This window comes from Pan paniscus, chromosome 4, assembly GCF_029289425.2.
Source record: "Pan paniscus chromosome 4, NHGRI_mPanPan1-v2.0_pri, whole genome shotgun sequence".
NCBI classification, from domain to species: Eukaryota; Metazoa; Chordata; class Mammalia; order Primates; family Hominidae; genus Pan; species Pan paniscus.
This window is the reverse complement of record NC_073253.2, coordinates 81620505-81644782: the sequence shown is the minus strand read 5'-3', so window position 1 is coordinate 81644782 and position 24278 is coordinate 81620505. Positions and strand designations below refer to the sequence as shown.

Sequence of the window (24278 nt, the reverse complement as noted above, 5' to 3'; positions counted from 1 at the left end):
AGCATATTGGGAAAATTGCCAAATAAATTAACCCAAGAATAAGATTCATTTATCATAGAAAATTATTGATGAAAAATTACTGATAAAAACTAAGTAAAATTTTCATCTATCTACTTTATTTCCACTTGAGTATACCTGTGGAAAAAATACATGCTTAAAGTTTAATTTTTTTTGCCTGACTTTTTATTCTATTGAATGAATGACATTTCACTGTCATTTAAATAATACTTTCTTAAAATCATATTACATACCATCTGTATTCTTTCAACCATGACTCTCCTACCAATCCAAGGCACACACTGATGTCTTAATAAATATTTTCCACTAAATCGATAAGTGAATGAATAGTTTTTCTTTGTCACAATCTTTTGAATGGTTAGCAAATTCATTTTTTATATAATGTTTTTAAAAAAGAAAATAATTAATCAGCAGTTTTTAGTACAAATGATATGTTATCACCTTTTTAAAGGAAGTATCCTTTGGCAAATGCACCATTTCTATCATGTTCAAAATTCCAAAACACATGGAATTTGGACAAACCTGTTTTAAAACCAATGGTGATCACTTATTTTGCAACCTTGCTGATTTAAAAATAAACATTAATTTAAAATGATTCAACACATCTTCTCTTTCCAGTAGTAGACTTATGAGAATATTTGGATTTGATAATTAACATTTTTAAAATCTGAAGTTTGCCTCCTTAAGCAAGTGGTGACATTAGTCATTTACCTTAGCCTTTTTTTCTTTTAAGCTCTATGATAATTTATCAGTTTTTACCTGTAAGCAGTATTTGGAACCACATCAGATAATTCAGCACAGGGATCACACCACTTGGTGAGTTGTATTACAGCCTGCATTTATTATCTATAGTTCTTGTCAGTGTAATGGTAAATATATCTCACAGTTGGATACACAAAATTAAGTCATTTAATGGATTTGTAGTTTAGCTGATTGAGGTCCACAGGTCTCCGCGCACTTCTGGAAGCCATTTTATTTCTTCTGTAATTGTCAGTCACTGTTATTTCCACTTGACTGCTGTTCTGTGACTAGTCAGAATATAAGGTGCTTAAATGGTATCAGAGCGGTGATAAAATGGTGTTTAAAGGAACCTTTACACACACACACACACACACGCACACACACACAATGAAGTTTCTTTAGATTAATTTGAATGTCAACATTTTTTTCCTGATAGAATTGGGATGTGTCTGTTTATACTAAGTACTTAACTTCATCTTGCTTTCTGTTTAAGCATATGTTATAGAACATCCTAGATGCAAAAAAAAAAAAAAAAATCATGATGGAGACTAATTTTAGTAGTATCAGAATTTCAGTGCAGAAATCAAAAAGTTACAATAGTGAAGGTAACTCTGTGAAGCAAAGCCATTTGCTAGTTTTATATATTGAGTCTTCTTAAACAGGTTATAGTCATTTAGAAAAAAAATAAATCCACATCTTTCATTCTTTGAAAAGGCACCTGTATATTTTCTGAAAACCCACATCATCCCAGGAAAGAGATCAAATCTTAGGAAAGTAAGTTTGGCTCAAAATGATTGAGTGTTAATGGTCCAGTGCTGTTAGGAGCTTGCCAGGATGCAATGATTTGTTCTTCATTTTTCAGTGCCAGCAGCTTTCTGATTCAAAAACCACAAACACAGCATTTTTTTTTTTTGCATTGACTCTGAGGACATTAGCAAATCTCAAATAAATAGCAGCACTACATTCTGGAAGAAGTCTTAAAAGCAAGCTGTATTCCAGATGGAAACCTCAAGCTGGTCACTGAAATAAAGAGTTCTGACAAACAGAGTGGAAGTTAAGTAAGAAAACTTACCAAATACTGACTTTGCTCAGCACCTTCTGCTGCGGAAATGTTTGAATTAAAAATGAATAATGTATATGCTCCTTGATATTTTATGATGACAAAAATACAAAATTAGAAGGCCACATTTTTAATAATTATGGATCACATTGAAAAGCAAGATATCAAATATGTTTCAGATTATATAACAATGATTTCTAAATGAAAAGTTTTATTCCTAGTAAGAAAGCAACGTTAAAAATATTACACAGAGTTTTTGTTTTTAATATTATACAGAGAAATGACTGAGTAAAATTTTGGGAGACACACAAATTCGTGTGTACAAAACTAATAAAAAAAGACAAACTTTTTTGATAATTTAGGAATATTTTATCATAATCTCACCTATAGGAAAGTGAGTACAAAATAACGTCAGCTGTTGAGGCCCTAATCCCACAGGGAGTTGCACACGGGTAGACTAATGTATTCTAGTGTTTGGTTATTATATTCTTCAATTCTGATGACTTACTGCTTGGCTTATTAAATGTGACCAGTTCTTCTAGTGAGTATTCCACATTGGTCAAAGTTGCCCTAAGATGATTCTCTAAGAATAGGTTTATTTAGTGCACTAAGTCAAAATTAGATGATATGTGATTTGGAAACCAGAAATACCTACTTAAGATATTTGTTGAAAAAGGGTACATGGACAAGTCATATAAGATAGGATGTAAGATACACATGGGAAAGAAATATGAGGTAGCAAGTGGTCATGAAATAAGTGCCATATGACATGAATTATTAGGAAAAAAGTAGAGGTGGATGGACTATATCTGAAATATCAAGATTATACAGTGATTTGGCATTAGAAATATCAGGAAAAACAGCAAAAACAGTGATAGGAAAGTAGCATAAATGAGCATTGGTACCAGGTTGCATTTATTCAATCACAGACATAGGCCTAGAAGGAAGATTCTAGGTCATAGGAAGGCAAAGCTACATTCTTAGACAAAGTTTGGCAAACTGTCAGGAAAATACTTGAACTCCAAAGGCTCATTCATTAACCTGGCTATAGTAACTAGTGTCTGAAGTGAAATTAGGGTGAGTTGTCGCTCTCAGACGGGGATTTAGCACTATGCAAAAGTCCCTGTATGGGAAGACGTATAGTGCATGAATAAACTATTGAGGTCTAGGTGGCCCAAATACTTGGTGTTTATATCTTTGTAAAAAGAGTCACTAAAGATGTAATAAAATGAGCAACTTTTAAAATCATCTATCTAGACCTGTAGTGGGGAAAATATTTGGATTAAATTTTAACAAGGTAACTTTGTTAGCGGACTGATGCTGCAGATATATGGGAGTTTTGAGAAAATATTTAAGCAAAACTAAAATATAGTCTCACTGAATTAGACCTGAGACACAGTGAAAATAAAAATGTGGGATACGATGTTCTCTAAATATGCAAAACCTCACCTTTGAAGAGGATTTATAGACTCTCAAAATCTTTGATGCTCCTCTACAATTAAAATATTATGTTACAAATGGGAAATGTGAGAGTTTTAGTGTTTATATCACTTAGTCAATCAAATCATTTTGACAAAAATAGCATAGTGTGTGCTTTTAAAATAAATTTTAACATATTATTTAACAGGGTAATTTAAATTAAGTGTGATGGTTTGACTTTGCTGCTATAAACTTCTATTGATTGCAGAACTTTTTAAAATAAGGAACTGCTGTTACTTCTAAAACTCGGGTTCCAGATTGCCATTTGTTTTGTGTTCTTGTATTTTCAACTTGTACGTTGTGCATGCCAAAATTATTCAAATGATTCTTGTTTGTATGATTTTATCAGCAAATTTTAACACAGCAATTAGCATTAGGAATAATGTTCATTCTAATGCTTACAGTTCTGAAGTGCTACTCTCTTCTTGTTTGTATTTTATATTTCTGTGTTCATCAAGATATTTACTTCACAGTCATATTAGGCAAATAGAAATCTTAAATATAATTTCTACACGGAATTCATGAAAATGACTTCTTAAAGCCGATGGGATTAAAGATGTTAAATGTCTTATCTTCTGAGGGTCAATAGGCTGTATAAAAATCTAAAGAGAATGTACATTACATCAAACAATAATAGAAATACTCCATAAAATGAAACAGAGTACACATATATTAATATGTATAATTGTAGAGAGTTGCTATTTAGAATGTAACAACGTCCAGTACTTTTGAAAACATGCGCAATTTCACTTGCAAAACTATTACTTTTATCTTCTCTGCTTCCTAGTTGACGCATTTATTCTACTTAGCTAATTTTCTAAAATAATGAGAGATAAAATTTTAATGACAGGTTTTATTTTATTTTTACTCCCTGCTACTAGGGCATATAAGAAATAGCTGAAAGAATATGGCAGTATTGTAACTGAACTGAAAATTAGTATTTGAAGAAAGACAATGAGTTTTTATAAATATATTATTTACTAGTTTCCTAGAGCAAGTAATTTGTAGTTTTCTTATATGTTGTTTTAGAGTCTCAGCAGTATTACTGGCTAAACAAATCAGCAAAGAAAAAAATACCCAAAACAAAATTTGAAAAATAGCTAAATCTGTTATAAAGAGAAAATTTCATAGAAAAATGTTAGGAAATTGAATAATATAAAATTCATATCTTCCCTATACAGATTCCACTAAGTGTTCACTATATAACATACAAGAATTAACCTTTCTAAGTTTAATTTTACGTATTGAAAATGCAGCGATCAAATAACATCTATAATAAGTGGAAATCTCTATCCACAGCCTTGGGTTAGTATTATCTTTTTTGTGAGGTGAATATATCAAGAGGAAGCCTAGATAAGAATTTTAACAGCTTTGATTAGGTATCATTGATATACAAAAACTGCACATATTTATCGTATACAACTTCATGTGTTTAGACATACAAACACCAGTAATAACCTCACCATAACCAAGGTAATAGACATATCTAGCACCTCCCAAAATGTCCTCATGTACCTTTGTTTTTATTCTTTTTTCTTTTTTCTTTGTCTTTTTTTGTGGTAAGAACATTTGACATGATATCTACCCTCTGAATACATTTAAGTTCTAGAAACCTGCCATGCAACATAGTGTCTATATTAGCAATATGATATTATGTACTGTATAAATTCTTCAAAGAGAATATCAAGACCAAAATATGATTTTGTGTGTGTGTGTGTGTGTGTGTGTGAAAGAGAGTGAGAGAGAGAGAGTGAGAGAGAGAGAGACTCCTTTCATCCCCCAGGCTGGAGTGCAATAGAGCGATCTTGGCTCACGACAACCTCTGCATCCTGGGCTCAGGTGATTCTCCCACCTCAGCCTCCCAAGTAGCTGGGACTGCAGGTGTGTGCCATCGCACCCGGCTAATTTTCATATTTTTTTAAGAGATGGGGGTTTCACCATGTAACCCAGGCTGGTCTCGAACTACTGAGTTCAATCTATCCACCTGCCTTGGCTTCCCAAAGTGCTGAGATTACAGGCGCGAGCCACTGTGTCTGGCCTGATTTGGTATTTCTTAAGTCTTTTGCCCCTATACCTTTTTTTTCCAATTGTGTATTTGACTGATAGCAAGCCAATGAAAGATGAAGCCAGGAAAATAAAATAAAACTTGTGTGTGTGTGTGTGTGTGTGTGTGTGTAATATAATATGGTAACCCTGCTTAGAGTAACAGATTATCTTCCTATGTCATGACTCCAAAGGAAAGCAAATAAGTACTATAAGCAAAGTAAAAAACCAAGTAATGTAACACTATATATTATAGGATATTAATTTCAGTATGGCTACACATTACCTTCAAAAAATTCAAATCTAAAGCATTTGTAACGTTGTGCAGATGTTGGAATTAAGAAGTTTGAAGCTGCCTGCTTATTTAAGTATTAATTATATATTCAGTGGTGAAAATCTGGAATGTTAAATGTGTTGGTAACAATTTGCATGTGGTGGTGTCACTTCATCTTGTTATTTAGCCAAAAAACCAATAGATTTCATTTCTTCTAAGCTTCTGTAGACTTTATTTTCCATATATAGCAATTGGTGTATTAACTTTCACATTTAAAAATTCCATTTATGTTTTCATTCATGTTCATGTTGCAATGCTTTTCAAGATACTGATTTTTACATTTTTGTAGCATATGAAAGTAAAATTATGAAACTGAGGTATGAAATTATTTTAATATCATATTTAAAGTAGAGAAAAATATTAAAGAGATTAACTTTTGGACCATATAGATGACAAAACATACAGAGCTGTCTTTAATTATTAAAATACTTTGGAAAAATCTTCAAGTTTGTTTCACTATTAAAGTATCAAAAGTCTTTTCCTTGAAGAAAACATAGCAGAAAAAAAGTATGAAAATACGTATTCATAAAATGAAATCTAAATTTGACTTTTAAACTTTAAATAAATTATTAATTGTTTTTCGCTTAATCCAGATGGTTTTTCAGTTTCTTAAATCAGTTTTCATGTTCAGATATATCTGCTGTATCTTGCTGGAGTAGAGGGAATAGTAGAGTAGGATATAGAAGATCTGAGCTAATATCCTAATATTTCACTAATTAGCTGATTAATTTGTGACATGTGAAATTTTGTTTTCTAGACCTTAGGAATTGAGAAAGATGATTGTTGAGTGCTTTCTCAGCTCTGATTCTTGGGCACATCTAGGACAATTTCTGTGACTTTCTCTTTTTGGGTTCCTGACCACACACATGTTGATGCTATTTGGCAATTTTACCCCATTTATAATCAAATATTTTCTATTTATTCATTAATATATACTTATAAATTTTAGTGGCACATATTGTACTTGATACTGTGTATAATGCAGACTAAAATATCTAAGCTAAAGCCATTTATGAAGAAACAGTCCCAATTTAAATTGAGAAAGCTATGGTTCTTGGGACTTGCTCTCTTTCTTCTTTCTTTATCTTCATTCTTACCAATATTTATCTCACCCACCCTCATCCAGATCTTTAAATACTGTCTTTACCCTGATGATTCATAAATTTGTATCACCAGATTTTCCACTTCAAATTCAAAGATCTCCGCTTGAAAAGACATTGTAAAATCAGCAGGACCAAACTGAATTTCTAATTTCTTATCAGATCTACTTCAACTTGCAGTCTTCCTGCCTTTGGCCTCCTTAGTCTCCCAGCCTCTTTCGCAAAAAGCTTGTTATTCACCCTCTCTTGTTTTCTTCATATGCCCATATTAGATATTTCAAGAAATCTCATTGACTATAGTTTCAAAACATGCCATAAACAACCACATAACCTAACTTTCTTTGCCACCACCTAGTCAAGCTAGTTGATCTCATTACTGAATTTCTATGATGTCCTCATAACTGACCTCCTTTCTTGCACTCCAACTCACTAGGGTCTATTCTCAATACTACACAAATAGTGGTCCTTCTAAAACCCAAATCGTATCATGTCTCTCTCTGCCCAAAACTATTCAGTGGTCTCCATCTCATTCAGATTAAGAATTCTAGTACTTAGTAAACAAAAAAGCCCTATCATGATTTTCACTTTCTGTGTCTTGTTTATGAAATTCTTTCTCATTTCACATTGATTTTAGTTATTCCCATTATGCTCTTAATACAGCTTGAGTTTGTTTTTCTATCATGCTGTATATTACAGAACTGGTTTAATTTTCTCTCATAGAATTAGCCAAATTTCCCAATTTGATTACTCTCACTGAGTAATCAAAAAAGCTCTTTGTATACCAGGTTTCCATATATATATATATATGGAACCCGTGTGTGTGTGTGTGTGTGTGTGTGTGTGTATGTGTGTGTGTGTATGGGTCTTTAACTCTGTTCTATTTCATTTTTTGTTTTTCTCTTTCATTGCCATTATTACAAGTTTAAAATTACTTTCGTGGTGAAATATGTAATATCTGTTAGGAACACCTTCTTTTTATTATACTGCTTTGCCAAATTTTTCTATACACTTTTCCATACATTTTAGAATATGTTTATTCAGTTTCTTAAAATGTTGCTTAAATTTTTATGGAAATACTAGTGAATTTAGAGATCATGTTAGTAGAAATTTCAATATTTTAAATACCATATTTTTATCCAAGGATTTAGGGAAATTTATCTAAAATGTTATATTCTTCTATATGCAGTTTGAATATAATGATTAATAATGCCTTTATGAAAAAATGCTGTAAATTTTTTCTATTCTCCTGTTTTCCATAAAAGCATTTATAAGTTAGGGATTTTCTGCTATTAGAAATTTGGTATATGTTACCTACAAATCTGAACTTTTTAGAACAATTTCTTTTTTTTTTTCTTTACAGGATTTATTATCTTGGCATCTGCTTTGAAAAGGACCCAACCAAAACAATATTATATCAGCATAAAATCTAAGGGTAGCTTTCTTTTATATTACAGCCTCAACAAATTTGTGTAAGATTGGAATTTTGTCTTTCTTATTTGGTAAATATTTTAAAGCAATATTTGATCTCTGTAAAGTGACTCGGATTCTTATATGATAAAAAATTATTCAAATTATCAAATTCTTTTTAAATTACATTTGCATAGATGTTTAAGAATATGAGTTAATGGGTGCAGCACACCAACATGGCACATGTATACATATGCAACAAACCTGCACATTGTGCACACGTACCCTAAAATTTAAAGTATAATAAAAAATAAAAAAAATTAAAAAAAGAATATGTATCTAGAAATATAACCATCTTATATGAATTTATTTGATCATTAAGTATTCATATTTTTATTGTATTATTTTTAAATCACTGAACAACTCATAATTTTATTTATTTTTAGTTCCAATATTTGAATTTTTAAAACTTAACAAACTTTTGATTTATTAATATTACTTTAATATCCTGATATGTATTCAAAAGATACTTCTATTTCTTTATTATATTAACTATATTTTTGGTGGATGTTGTTTTGATATTGCTTTTCTTATTTCATAAAGTTCATTCATGGCCAGGCTTGTTGGCTCATGCCTGTAATCCCAGCATTTTGGGAAGTTGAGGCAGCACGATCTCTCGAGCTCAGAAGTTTGAGACCAGCCTGGGCAACATAGTGAGACTTTGTCTCTAGAAAAAAAATAGAAAAAATTAACTTGGCATAGTGGCATGTGTCTGTATTCCCAGGTACTTGGGAGGCTGATGTGGGAGTATAGCTTGAGCCAGAGAAGTTGAGGCTGCAGTGAGCTGTGATCGTGTCACTGCACTCAACCCTGGGCAACAGAGTGAGACCCTGCTTGGTGCTAGTACAAATAAAGCTGCTATGAAAATGAAATTATAAGTATTTCCATGGTTATATAGTTTCATTTATCTTGGGTAAACACCTAGAAATAGAATGGTTTGGTCATATAGTGGGCATATGTTCAACATTGTAATAAACTGTCAAACAGTTTTCCAAAGTAGTTGTATCATTTGTGTTTTCATCAACAATTAATGACAGTCATAATTTTCTCTATATCCTTGCCAACACTTGGTGTGATAATTCTTTAATTTTAGACCCTTTGATAGGTTTGGAGCAGTATCTCATGCAATTTTAACTTGGATTCCCCTAGTGTCTAATGATTTTTAGAATCTTTTATTTTCATGTTTAATCTTGTTCAGTGTATCTTATTTTGTAGTGTATCTGTTTACATCTTTTCCTCATTTGTTTTTGTTTCTTTAACTGAAGTTTCAAAATTATTTTTATATTCTAGATAAAAATATTTGCTTCATATACCATTAAACTATTTTCTTCCATTGTATAACATGTATTTTCATTCTCTGAACATGGCTTTAAAGAGCAGAAGTTATTTTATAATTGTTTATTGAGGTGTGTTGGTGTCATACACTAAAAAAAACCTTTGCTTCACATAAATACAAGATTTTACTTTCATATGTTTTGAGACAGTTGTAAATTTTATAATAACTATTTAAGTCTATGATATATTTTCATTTAAATTGTGTATTGTTATATGATAGTGCCTGAATATTTATTTTTATATTAGGATAAATTTTTGGGTCAGAGTACCAGTTAATACAAATATGTCTACTGGGGTTTTCACTGCTACTGTAGAAAAATACCATGTGTTTATTTGTATACATTGACCTTGAACTCTGCAGTCTTTCTAAACTTACTCATTAGTTCTTTTGTAGATTCTATCAAACTTTTTACATAGACGGTAAAAAGTTTTACTTCTTCCTTTCCAATCCTTATGTAATTTATTTGCTTTTCTTATCATATTGCAGTGGATAAAATAGCTAGTATAATATTAAATACAAGAGGTGAAAGCAAACGTCTGTGTGTTTTTCTGGACTAGGAAAAAACTTTTGGTGTTTCCTTATCAAATAGCTTTTTAAAAGCTAAAAAAGCTTTGGAGAGAATCCTAATCAGGCAGAAAAAGTTTCCTTCTTTTTTCAATTTGTAAGAAATTTATGAAAAGGGATAATGGGTTTGACATCCTAAAATTAGAAAAGTTTTTATATCTATGTGATTTGGATTTTTTTAAATACTATAATTGGCTTCTGGCCTTATAGAATGAGTTGAAAAGTAGGCATTCCTCCACCTTAGAATTCTATTCTAATTATACAATATTAGCTTTCTTGTCAATTTATGATATTGTAATCTGAGAAGCTGCTTTTTTCTCTAATAATTTATGTATATTAGCAATAATCTTGGACTTTTTTTTTACATTGCAAGGCCTCATTTTTTGTAGCTTGGATCTTGATGTAAACACTCAGAATTATAAAACAACAGTTTGGAGTAGTGAGAAATGTTAACCCACTCTTATTTCCCAGATGGAAAGCATGTCATTCCACTTAGAATAGAATAATGGGGGACTGTTATTTCCATAAACATAATATAGCAGGAAAATTGTGTGATGAGATATATGATTTTACTTATTTTCCTTGGTTTTCCTAATCTTAATACCCACCAATCATGCATTTTATGACGTTGCCTTTGATTTACAAAATTTAGTTAAGGAAATGAAAATAAAATTTGAGATTTTCCCAAGATGCTTGATTTTCTCTCAATGTTCTCAGATATTTTTCTAAAGGTATAAAACACTTCCTATAAAAAAAACCCTCACACAGGTTTTCTTTGAATAAGCTCTTCTGTATCAGCATATGAAACTCTTGGGAAATAGACAATTCACAGTCACCTTCAATATTTCTGAAAATGTTCCTAGAGTTCAGCCTTGCCAAGTACTTTTCTTGAGTTCTGATAGAAAAAGCAATAGTATACATATTCACCATGGAATACTATGCAGCCATAAAAATGAACAAGATCATGTCCTTTGCAAGAATATAGATGGACATGTAGGCATTTATCATTGGAAAGCTAATGCAGGAACAGAAACCCAGATAAGAGATGTTCTACCTTGTAAGTGGGAGTTAAATAATGAGAACACATGGACACAGAGGGGACCAACATACTCTGGGGGCTATCAAGGAGTTGAGAGTAGGAGGAGGGAGAGGATCAAGAAAAATAACTAATGGGTACTAGGCTTAATACCCAAGAGTTGAAACAATCTATACAATAAGCCCCCATGACACAAGTTTACCTATGTAACACACCTGAACATGTACCCTTGAACTTAAAATATGTTGAAAAAGAAAAAGAAAAGGTAATAGTACATTCAGTTGCTTCAACAACAGATAACAATGACTGCTACCTAGAAACAATCTGCATTGCTTCCATCCCAAAAATAGCTTGGCCAATTCTACATGCTAGATTCACTTACTTGTGATAACTATTTTTCTACCATTCGTTTGTCTCTTAATTTGCAATATGTGCGTGCGTGCGCACGCGCGCGCACACACACACACACACACACACACACACACAATGAGCCTGCACATGCATATGCATCTTCCAGGTCTTGTCACATGCTCTCTTGCGATATATCCATGTATAAAAACAAAGATCTCTGACTTTTGGAATACATATTTACCTTATGTTCTTGCAAGCATATTCGGAAGTATAATTCAGAAGTAATTTTATTGCATATAAAAGAAACAAAGCTTAAGATTAGAGGGGAGAATCATGGGGAGAGAGAGAGAAGAGAAAGAGAGAGAATACACAGGGAAAGGGGGAACTAAAGCCATTCTTCAGTGTCACTAAGGTACTTCCTTTCTTCTGGTCTCTCTCCCTCTTTTTCCTCTGTACAACTTTTATCATAATTTCATGTCTGTTACCTTGTCACTATCTTGTCGGCATAGATATAGTCAGTTTGTATCATCCCAGTGTAATAATACTAAATACATGAGATTGAGAGATTGTTCTTTGCTACCACTTTATTACATAGCCCCAGGTTAGTATGCTAATTATGTAGGTTTGAATCATCTGGCCATCTGTGTGCCAGTACCCTCAGCTGGGTAAACTTAGAACCATAATTTCTCAAATCTCCTTTTGGTCTTACAATATTCATTCTCCATAACTTCCAATCAAATAGAAGAAAATATTCTAAAATATTATGTTAAAAATTATAAAATAATTTATTATTAAAACCAAAAATAAATATTAGCTAGATGTGGCCAGTCATGTTTCTATTAAGACATAAGCCATTCATTAAGATATAAGCTATAGTTTTATGTGGCAGTTTCCAGGAACTTTAAAAAAATAATCATTCGGTGTATACTCTAGCTTCTCTCCTTTTTCTCTTACATACATCCAGATTGCTTTCTGTAATGAAGATTTTGTCATCTTAGACTAGGAAGATGAAGAAAACATCTTAAAGATGAAAGAATAGTGAGCCATGGCCCATGAGAACTTTGAAAAACTTAGACTTGAGTTCATTTCTGAAGTTTGCATGAAAGGTAAATAAGCTTATGTCTTGAAAGCTACTGTTACTTTGACTCTCATTCTCTTGCTGTTGAATATAATTTAGTTGATAGTTACGTAGTTTTTGAAACACAAAATCTTCCTTTTTCTTTATCTTTCTCCAATCTGCAAATCAGATTTGCCAATTATACCTTAAATATGTATCATTTTTTAAAAAATCCTTTCTAGGCCGGGTGCGGTGGCTCACGCCTGTAATCCAGGCACTTTGGGAGGCCGAGGCGGGTGGATCACGAGGTCAGGAGATCGAGACCATCCTGGCTAACACGGTGAAACCCCGTCTCTACCAAAAATACAAAAAAATCAGCCAGGCGTAGTGGCGGGCGCCTGTAGTCCCAGCTACTCGGGAGGCTGAGGCAGGAGAATGGTGTGAACCCGGGAGGCGGAGCTTGCAGTGAGCTGAGATTGTGCCACTGCATTCCAGCCTGGGCGACAGAGCCAGACTCCGTCTCAAAAAAAAAAAAAAAAATCCTTTCTATATTTGTCACTACTATGTCATAAGCCATCATAAGATTCATACGAACTGTGAAAATTATGACTAAATTTTTTTCTTCTAAAATTTGAATCATAAAGTTTATATCCCATATGACAGCCAAAGTGCATGATTACAAACAATCCAAAAGATGCCATATTCTAGTAATCAATATTCACATAGTTTCTAGCTGCAAAAAGAAACCCGTGAAGACTTTACATTATTTGGCTTTGATTAATATCTACAAGCATATTCACAAATATTTTGCTTATTATACAGAACCATGAATAACACTTTTCTGTTACTTAAAAACACATTTCTTTCTGCTGTAGAGACCTGATTGTGATTGTTCCTTCAGTGTTATCAAAGCAAAAATTGTAAAAGACAATGTTATCCAGGCAAGAAAGACTGTATTCAAGGCTACTGTAGTAGGTAGAGAAGCCAGAATTTTAGTCTGAGGTCAACGCTACTAAAACAAAGAGCTGGAAAGATTTCAAAAACTGAAGTGAGGGATTTAGGCCATCTACCTTTGCTAATTGGCTTGACCTTCAGGAAAATAAACTTTCTCTCATCTTCATGACAAGACAGTTTTACCACTTAGAACTGGGAGCCTGAAGTTAGGCTGAAGTTAGACTGCTATGTTGCCACATAAGCTAGGAGCTAGAGGTGTTATCTTTCTTGATGTTTACATTTCATAGGGATAGCTCACAGTTTCTTGAAAAAGACTTTTCTGGGTTGTAACACTGACAAGAACTTTTGAAAAAGATTTACATCTCAAAGAAGAAGAGAAAGAATTTACAAGTTTTCTAAAGTAAATATTACAATAAAACATAAGAATACTAAAAGATGAGATTAGCATTTAAATCTATAGAATGGGTAAGGCAAGTGGCTCTGCTTAATATGGGTAGTCCTGTAAAATCCATTGAAGGCCTGAATAGAACAAATCACTGATTCTCCCCTGTGAAAAGTAAAGATAGAATTCTTTCTCTATGACAGCCTTTAGACTGGGACATTGACTTTTTTCCCGCCTGCAGACTCAGAGGGAATCACTGGCTCTTCCAGGGTCTGAAGCCTGCTGGTTAATGAACTGAAACGACGACATCATTTCTCCTTTCGCTCAGACCTTTGGTCTCAGACTGGAATTAAACCGTCGGCACTCCTGGCTCTCCAGCTTGCCAATTGACCTGCAGATTTTGGGACTTGTCAGCCTTCATAATCCCATGAACCACTTTTTAAAAATCATAAATCTCTCCCTACAATAAAACAGGTTGGCATGCATGCCTTAAATAGACACACCCCATATCCCACAGCTTCTGTTTCTCTGCACAAGTCTAATACACACGGTAAAAATATTTATTCCATTTTCATAAGAGAAAAGAAACACAGTAAAAAGCTGTTTTTCATGACTTCTGTTTTTTTCTTAAAGTCTTAAATTAGTTCATGTAAACTCTGCCACTGAGTGAAAGGCCGACAATTTAATGAGGTAAAAAATTAAGCATGTCCTCCATTCTAGAAGTTTTTCAATTAATTTTCAAAGATAATAAAATATATCAACGAAATAATTTAAAAAGTTTATATCAGTAATAAACATAAAATTGAAAGTAAATATAATTAGTATATAAAATTTAACAAATGTGTTTTAACTTGTCAAAGAAAGAAGAAACAGCTTGATGATTGGTGATGAGTAGCAGGTGGTGAAGAAAGGGTATGAAATGATCGTCATTTAGAAAGTGATAGTGTCAGGTGATTAAATCAGGGATTCTTGATGATAATTTTTTTTCTGTGAGAGACTTTGATGAATGTAACCCACTGATGTAGAAGGCTTTAGCAAATGCTAAAAAGTTTTTTTTAGCCTAGGCTTAAAAAGTCATTTCAAAACACATTCAAGAAGCTCACACACATCACAGATTGATAATGGATGTTACATCATTATCACTCAGTGTATACACACACAAATACACACATATGCACACACATACTTTTTTTTTAGATTTTTTCAAAACCCGGTAGACAATTGAAAATTTTTCTGATATTGTCTGACTAGAATCTGTGGTATTGAGTAAATTTGAGAATGGTTTGGCTGAAATTGTAATGATATTATAGCAATTCTTAAAGCAATTGTTCAGTTTGCTTATCAAGGAAAAAATTATTTACGCAAAAATGATAAAACTTTTCTTAAAGGTTTTCTCCAAAAAGCTTTCAAATACCATTATTTCAAAAAGTTACTGAATAAATAATTTGTATGTGTGGTAAATCTATATGTATGTATACATTTAATTTCCTAAGATTCCTCATCAAGAAAAAAAACAGTACATAGGATATCTAGGATAGTGTCAAATTTTATTTCAGGAAATTGTCAAATGAGCTACTGTGTTAAGCAAGGAAATTTTTTGCAGATTGCCCTATGTCTCTACTATAATGATATTTCCTCATGACCTTTTGTTACCTGATTGCTATTACTTACTCTATGTGCTGTATTCCTCTCAAATTAATCCCATATCTGTTTTTGAATCATTTGCACTTAAGTCTTGTCCTTGTTCACTTTTGTTTCCTTTGCCTTATAATTTTCTCCATAAATAGGATTTAACCCTCACATTAAGGTTCTCCATATAAATAGATGTAATTATATCTATTTCTCTGAAAATAGATATAATATATTCTAGAGAAACACATATAATTTTATATATGTATATTTTAATAATATATAAAGCATGTACCATAAACGTATGTATATATACACATATGTATACCTCTGTGCATGTAAAACATATACATATATATGCAGAAAGTGAGTGAGAAAGAGATTTTAAGGAATTGGCTTACATTATTATGGGTGCTGGCAGGTCTGAAATGTGCTGGGGGGACCAGCAGGCTGAAAACTCTGGCAAGAGTTGATATTTTAGTCTTGAATACAAAGGCAGTCTGGAGGCAGAATTAGTTCATATTCAGGTCTTTTCTTATAAAACCTTTAACAGATTGGATAAGACCCACTCACATTATGGGAGGTAATTTTCTTTACCCAATATCTTATTGAAATGTTAATCATATCTGAAAAAAATGCCTTCATAGCAACATCTAAACTAGCGTTTGACCAAAAAACTGGGTACCAGGTCTACCCTAGTTAACATATAAAATTAATCATCACTGTTCCTAAAAGCTGCAGTATATCAGTGGAGTCCCACTGTCAGGGAGATGTGCCATAGCTAAATAGAGAGTATCTTGTTGCATTATTGTATGAAGCTGCTTGTTGCACCAAGAAGATGCAGAATCCATGCCAAACATCCATCATCCTTCTCCAAACTTTACTTAATGTGTAGTTTGTATGTAACTTAAAAAAATAGTCTTTACAAATTTACCCCCTCTCTTTGGAATATCTCCATAACGTTATTGTGGAAGGTGCAACGAGAGGCTCAGTAACTGCCTGAAGAATTTGTTACAAATTTGTATTCGTTCCTTTCCAGATTTTGAATTTACACACATCCACAACTGCACCCACACATATATACATCACACAGATTATAAACCAAAAATTGACTGAGGCATGTCTCAATCATTTTAGAGGGTTATTTTGCCAAGGTTGAGGATGCACCTGGGGAAGGGGGAAAAAAACAATCACAGGAGCATCTGTAATCTGTGCTTTTCCCAAAGACAATTTTGAGGACTTCAATATTTAAAGGGGAAAGAGTAAGCAGGAGGGGAAGGAGGAAAGTAAATAAAAGCAGGAGGATAGGCAATGGAGACAGGTGGGTTACAGTCTCGTGAGGCTTTGATTAGCACTCAGGGAATCTACGTTTTACGTGTAAACAGGTGGGTAGAGGAAAAGTCAATTATGCCTTCATCTAGTGCCCAGGAAATCTGTATTTTACATGCAAGAAACTAAACTTGTGAAAAGATGGAGTAGAGGAAGAAGTCCCTTGTGTGTTCACCTTGACGTTGGTAGAGGAAAGATTTCTAGAGTTGACCTTGCCCTCTACCTGTGAAGATAAGCTGGTAATTTACACTGTCAGGGTGAGAGTCAACAGAACCCTGTTTTAGGGTTAGTTTACAGGGGGGATATGCATCCTGAAAGATTTGGGGCCCACAGGGAATTTCTTTGTGAGCAATTTGTGAGAGAGGCCATCTGGGAAATGTGTTGCCTTTTATCATTTTTGGAACCTGGCTTATGTTTGAGGCTATGACACAAGGTTATGAAATTGCAGTTATCTGTTTGGGAGTGAGAGGAAGACCATTTTTTTCATGATTCAGTTCCCAAGCTCAACTTTCTCTTTGGCACAGCGAGTTTGTGGTCCCAAGATTCTATTTTCTTTCACAATATTCTATATTGTATTATAAATGACTTATATCAATAAATATATATCAATGTATGTTTGTATAAAATTAATAAATTATAAATAAATATATTAATTTATACATGTAAAATAGTGTCTGTGTGTTTGTGTATGTCTGTGTGAACACATGTACGCAAATATTTCTGATGTACCTAATAATGATTTTTCATTTCACTGTCTTGGAATATCTAATGAGGTAATACATGTTTCAGCATATCTGAAGCATGTCTTCTTTCTTTCTTTAATGTCTCTTCTTTTTTGACGGCTTCATGAGCCCCAGAAATGTTTAACACATAATAGGAAACCTTTTCTTTACACCACATGGTTGCTTTGTTTTCTGTTATTCTGAGTCATATGGCCACTGATAATCTGGATGTACTAGAGTCATGATTCCTTTATGGCAAGAAAGGAATTCTTGTGTTCTGGGGCTGTACTTGTGGTCACTTGTGCAGTACAGAAACCCATATATGCTGGTAGAAAAAAAAAAACAAACTTTCTCACTTTTAGAGTTCCATTCAGTTATGGCATCATCTTGCGAGAGAATGCTTAGGTTCTAAATAAATACAACTTTTGCCATATGATTTGTTGATTACACACATATATATACAGGAATATTCCCTAAATGCAGTCACAGTATCAACATAGCTTGACCTAATCAATTTAAGTGTTAGCCACATTCTAAACTGAAAGTATATAAATGGAAATTTTTTATTTTAAATGATGCCTGAATGGAAAATTTTTAAATTCTTGGATTTTTTGAAAGAACTTTATCACTTTAAACAATGACCACTAGCCACAAGGAAAGAAGACGAAGTTTGAATAGCTTCTGTCCCTCTGCTTTCCCTTTTCCATTTGTAAGAAAGGACTCTGGGGTTTTTACTGTTACCTGATCAATGACAGAGCCTTCTGAGGACATTCCAAGACAGTACACAGTCCTGTGGTCTCCTTGGAAATCCGTATAGATAACATTTCAAGGGCAATACCACATTGATTTTGACTGGATATTCATATAAACTTTTTAAACAGTTGAGTGATAGAGTTAACCCCTTATCTGTAAGTTTTGAATTTACATTGTTTAATCCCATGTACAAAACCATTTTTCCTCCAAAAAAATGATGACTTGACAAAGCATCAAATTTTTTATTTTGCTCTTTTTTTTTTCGGAGACGGGGTCTGACTCCATCACCCAGGCTGGAATGCAGTGGCGCAATCACAGCTCACTTCAGTCTCCACCTTCAGCGCTTTTGGTGATTATCTAACCTTACCTTAGCTCACCTGAGTAGCTTGGACTACAGGTGTGTGCCACCACTCCTGGCTAATTTTTGTATTTTCTTGTAGAGATGAGGTTTCATCGCATTGCCCAGGAGGGTCTCAAAGTTCATTTTTTAATCCAAGTTATTTGATATTCTAAAGTCTTCACTATTCTGTGAGATTTATTGTTTTTCAGGGTAAATTGAAACTACTAGGTTTTAGAATTTTTAAAACTTGTAAAATGCATTCATTTGTTCTAAGCATTATATTATTTTTCCCCCATATTATCATCATTCTTTATTGTACCATGTGACAGTTTCCACTATATCCAATCTCAAGTATTGTGTCATGTATACAAAATTTCTTCTACTATACAGTATATCTCATATACCACATATCATATATACATACATATGTTCATTCTATTATATAGTATATACATTTCTATCTATACTTCTATCTATATATTTCACCTTTTGTGAAATATACTGTAAATTATATTAAATTCTTTATTTTTCTGCACTTTGAATTAGTTCCTCAAGTGTATGACTTCCTTCAACACATGATTTTTAGTACTGATATGTCTATCTCATACTGCTTCACATATGAATTGATTGTATCCAATGTTTTCTTATCCTATTATTCAGAACAACCACTGATATTTTGATATTTTAACTTTTTTCTTCTATTCTTAGCATAATTTAGTATATTTCTTTTAGCATTTCTTAGCATAATTTAGTATAATTTATTTTAGAAAAAGAAAAACTATAGCATATATTCAGCCATCTGTATTGCCTAAAAGAGCATTAACTTCCATGAATTTATCCTGGGTTATGTACCAAGTTGTGGTGATTTTGGATCTCCCTTCAGTCTAATATTGATAATAAAGCTGATAACTTCTTGGGCATTGCACAAAATAATCACTGGATTGTATCAGAGTGAGTTTTAAATCAGCCAATTCAGAGTTTCCTGGGGTAGGTTGAGGTGTATCTATAGGCAGTCTATAGGAAAAACAATTTTGGCAGTAGTGGGTAGTAGTTAAAGAAAAAACATATTATCTTGTTATTTATAATACAATAAACTGTATCTTCTATCATCAAACTTTACCTGAATAAAACAGCTTAGAAGGTTATGCCAGGACCAGGTTTTAGGAGGACATGCAGTATGTGATCTTCTCAGTACCTTGAAAATTAAGAATAATTATATTTATATTAGATTAGTCAACATTTTTATGAATGGCACTTGGTACTCTTATCAAAAATTTAATACCTTTTTGCTTTACATGAAGCATACCTTAGAGGAAGAAAAATACACGCACATTTGCATGTGAGTGTTTGCGTGTGTGTGTGTGTATCTTGAAGACACAGCCCTGCTAAGTTGTAATATAGCAGAATGCCTTGCTCTGTCTCTCATTCTTTATACCCTTATTGGCCAGGCTACAGCAGGACACTCAACTGCTGTTAATGACTTTCATTACTCCCTCTTATTTTCTAGGTTAATGACATATTGAAAGTGCTAATGGCATAAAATTTTCAAATAGCTCACACATCGTTCATGAAAGAGACAGTGTATTTTACTTTATAAGCACATAATTTTTCCCAGTGGATTAACTGCATCATTTTGCTGCTTTGTAATTTCTCAGTTTAATTGTGGAAGTTTTTTAAAAAATGAAAGCTAACAAAGCACAGTCTCCCAATTGAAGATGTGGTTGTGAATGTGGCCATATTCCATGTCACCTCAATTACAGCTTGAGGTGGTCATATTCCATAATGTCCCCCCAGTGATGGCAGGAGGTATTACATAAGCTGGGAAAGGGAATATGGAAAATCAGAGATGTCAATCTGCTACCACTTTGTTTTCTAAAATCCTATGATATTCCAAATCATGAGGACCCACTAATTAGAATAAACGAAGGACTAGAAAAGGTGTAAAATTATTGGCATGAATAATGTTTTTCTATTTTGAGTTTCGTGAGTCATCTCTCCAAGTGCAACTTATAGAAAATCATTCAATTAAATTATATTCTAAAAATTCAAAAAAAGTTTTACTCATTTAATTATAGAATACTTACATAAACAAGAAATGATACTATTTCTGAGCATACCTTTTTGAATCATATATTCTGTCCCTTTTTCTCTTTTATGGTGCAAGAGACATTGATATATTCAGAGTATTTCAGATAATAAAAAATTTTTGAAGTGCAAGAAGTTGAAGAAGAGAACAATATTATATATACAGTCAAGTCTTAAGGAAGAATAAGAATTGTTCCTCAAGCAGGTTTCCTGGAAATTAGCACAGTATTTATCAATTGAGTCATAGTTCAAGATACAGCTCAGCTTTAGGAGCCTATTATTTTGTCAGTTCTTTAGCAGGAGTTGAGTGTTACACTAGTATCTTAAATCAATTTTGTTAGAAGTTTCTTAGTTAATGCTTTCTGTGAAAGTCTTAAAGAGGTGTTCTCATCTGCATGTAGATATTCAGCTTTTCCAATACCATTTATTGAAAAGACTGTCATTTCTCTAATGTGTGATCTTGGTGCCTTTGTCAAAAGTCAGTCATCTGTAAGTGAATAGCTTTATTTCTGTGTTCTCTATTATGTTCCATTGCTAGAGCCCTATCTTTCACAATATGTAAAAATAAACTTAAAATGGATTAAAGACTTACAGGTAAGACCTGAAATGATAAAATGATAAAACTACTAGAAAGACAATACAGAGAAAATGCTTTACAAAATTTGTCTAAACAAGATAAACAAGACTTTTTTTTTTTTTTTTCAGAAGGAGTCTTGCTCTGTCACCCAGGCTGGAGTGCAGTGGTGCAATCTAGGCTCACTGCAACCTTCACCTCCTAGAGTCAAGCAGTTTTCCTGCCTCAGCCTCCCAAGTAGTTGGGATTACAGGCATGCATCACCACTGCCCAGGTAATTTTTGTATTTTTAGTAGAGATGGGATTTCACCATATTGGCCAGGCTGGTCTTGAACTCCTGATCTCAAATGATCCGCCCACCTTGGCCTCCTAAAGTGCTAAGATTACAAGTGTGAGCCACCATGCCCAGCCATGAAATTTTTTTAATAAGACCTCAAAAGCACAGGCAAATAAAAACAAAAATAGACAAATGGGATTACATTAAACTAAAAAGCTTCTGCACAGCAAAGTAAACAACAAAGTGAAGAGACAACCTACAGAGTGAGAAAAATATTTGCAGCCTATTTATCTGACAAGGAGTAAACATCCAGAATTTATAGGGAACTCAAATAACTCAATAGCAAAAGAACAAATAACCTAATTAAAAATAGACAAAAGTAACATCTTAAACAACATTTCTCATGAGAAGATATACAAATGTCCAAGAGGTATATAAAAAATGCTTAAAATTACTAATCATCCAAGAAATGCAAATCAAAATGAAAATGTGATCTCTCACTCTAATTTGAATGGCTACTATCAAAAACACACACAAAAAATCTAATGCTGGTGTAAATGTGGAGAAAGAGAAATGCTTACATACTTTAAGAATGTAAATTAGTACAATGATACTGAAAAATAATATAGAAGTACCTCAAAGTGTTAAAAATAGAGCTACCCTATTACTCAGCAATCCCACTATTGTGTGTATATCCAAGGAAATCAAATCAGTATGTCAATGAGATGTCTGCACTCACATGTTTATTGAAATACTATTAACGGTAACCAAGATATGGAATCAACCTAAATGTGCATCAACAGCCTAATGGATAAAGAAAATGTGGTATATATACAAAATTGAATACAGTTCAATTATAAAAGCAATTCTGCCATATAGAAACAAGGGTCCTTTTAAGTGGAAAATACAGAGACAATGTGGCTAAGAAGAAAATTTGCAAACTATTCACTCTACAAAAAATTTAATAACCAGAATATGCAAGGAATTCAAACATCTCAACAGTAAAAAAAAGGAAATAATTTAATTAAAGATGGGCAAATAAGCTAAGTAGATATCTCTCAAAAAAGGACAAATGGCCAACATGTATATTAAAACATGTTCAACATCACTAATTATTAGAGACATACAAATCAAACACAATGAGATATTATCTCATTCATGCTAGAATAGCAATTATTAAAATGAGAAAAATACATGCTGGTAAGAATGTGGAAGGAAGGGAATTATACACAGTTTGTGAGAAAGGTAAATTAGTATAGCCATTATACAAAACAGGGTGGAGCGTTCTAAAAAAATTATATGATAGTTTCTTAAAACAGAACTCCATACGATTCAGCAACCAACTATTGGATATATATTCAAAGGAAGGAAAATTAATATGTTGAAGAGTTATCTGCATTCCCATGTTTATTTCACCTCTATTTACAAGAGCCACAATATGGAATCAACCTAAGTGTTCATAATCTGACAAATGGATAAAGAAAATGTGGTATAAATACACAATGGAATACTATTCAGCCATAGAAAGTATGAAATCCTGTCATTTGCAGCACCACATTTGAACCTAGAGAACATTAAGTGAAATAAGCTGGATACAGAGAGACAAATACTGCATGATTTATTCATATGTGAAATTTAAAGAACTTGATCTCATTAAAATAGAGAATAGTGGTTACTGGAGGCTGGGGAGAATAAAGGTGTGTGTTAGGAACAGATTGGTCAACAGGTATAAAGTTACAGTTAGATGACAGAGATAAGTTCTGGTGTTCTATTGCACAATAGGGGTATTATGGTTAATAATATCGTATTGTGTATTTTTAGTTTGAAAAGAGGATTTCAAATGGTCTCACCACAGATAAATGATGAGTGTATAAGTTGATGGATATGCCAAATACTGTGATTTGATTATTACACAATGCATGCATGTATTGAAACATCACACTGTTCTCCATTACTATGTATAAACATCATGTATCAATTAAAAATAAATAAATACAGACATAAATATTTTAAAGTGTTCTCAGAAGCAGGACTGAAAGAAGCAGGACAGGGCAGGAAAATGGCTAAGGAAAGATGTGATCTATACTAGAAACTATCTTCAGGCCTGTGCCACATGTTACCATGGAGTACAGTCTACACACAAAGATTATCCAGCCTTAAAGCCAGGAGTTAGACTCTTGTACTCCACTTCCCTGTCAGTTACAGGCCTCCTACCTCTGCAACACAGTGTCATTTTCCTCTAAGGAGGCTAGAGAAGGTGATTTTCCAAAGAAGGATCCAGTGTGGGGCCAGACAGCCAACATTTATGGCAGCTGGGGAATGGGTGCAATATCCTGGGGAAATTGATCCAATTAGCTTCCAAAGTCCCTATTCCAGAAAAGCTAGCTAGTTTAGGAAGTGTTTCCTTGATAGGCTATATCATTGGCCATGGCCAGTCTCCTTTGGGTCAGGGGTTCACCTTTGATGTCTAGTAGATTTATGAAATTAACATGTCCCAAAGATAATTTTGATTCCAATCCTGTAAATTTGCTTTTTTTCCCCAACTCTTTCTCATCTCAGTAAATTACATATTCTCTTGGGAGATGCACATGAAAACACCTAGAAATCATACTTTTCACCCCTTGATCCCCATATTCAATCTATCAGC

General features: G+C 33.1%; 1 long non-coding RNA gene across 1 annotated transcript in view; it reads right to left on the bottom strand.

The window, feature by feature from the left end:
• Positions 1–24278, bottom strand: part of LOC134730443 (uncharacterized) — a 400466-nt gene that overhangs the window by 286611 nt on the left and 89577 nt on the right. The window contains exon 3 of the long non-coding RNA XR_010112205.1: positions 19816–19890. This is a non-coding gene — a long non-coding RNA (uncharacterized LOC134730443). The remainder of the gene's footprint in view (positions 1–19815; positions 19891–24278) is intronic.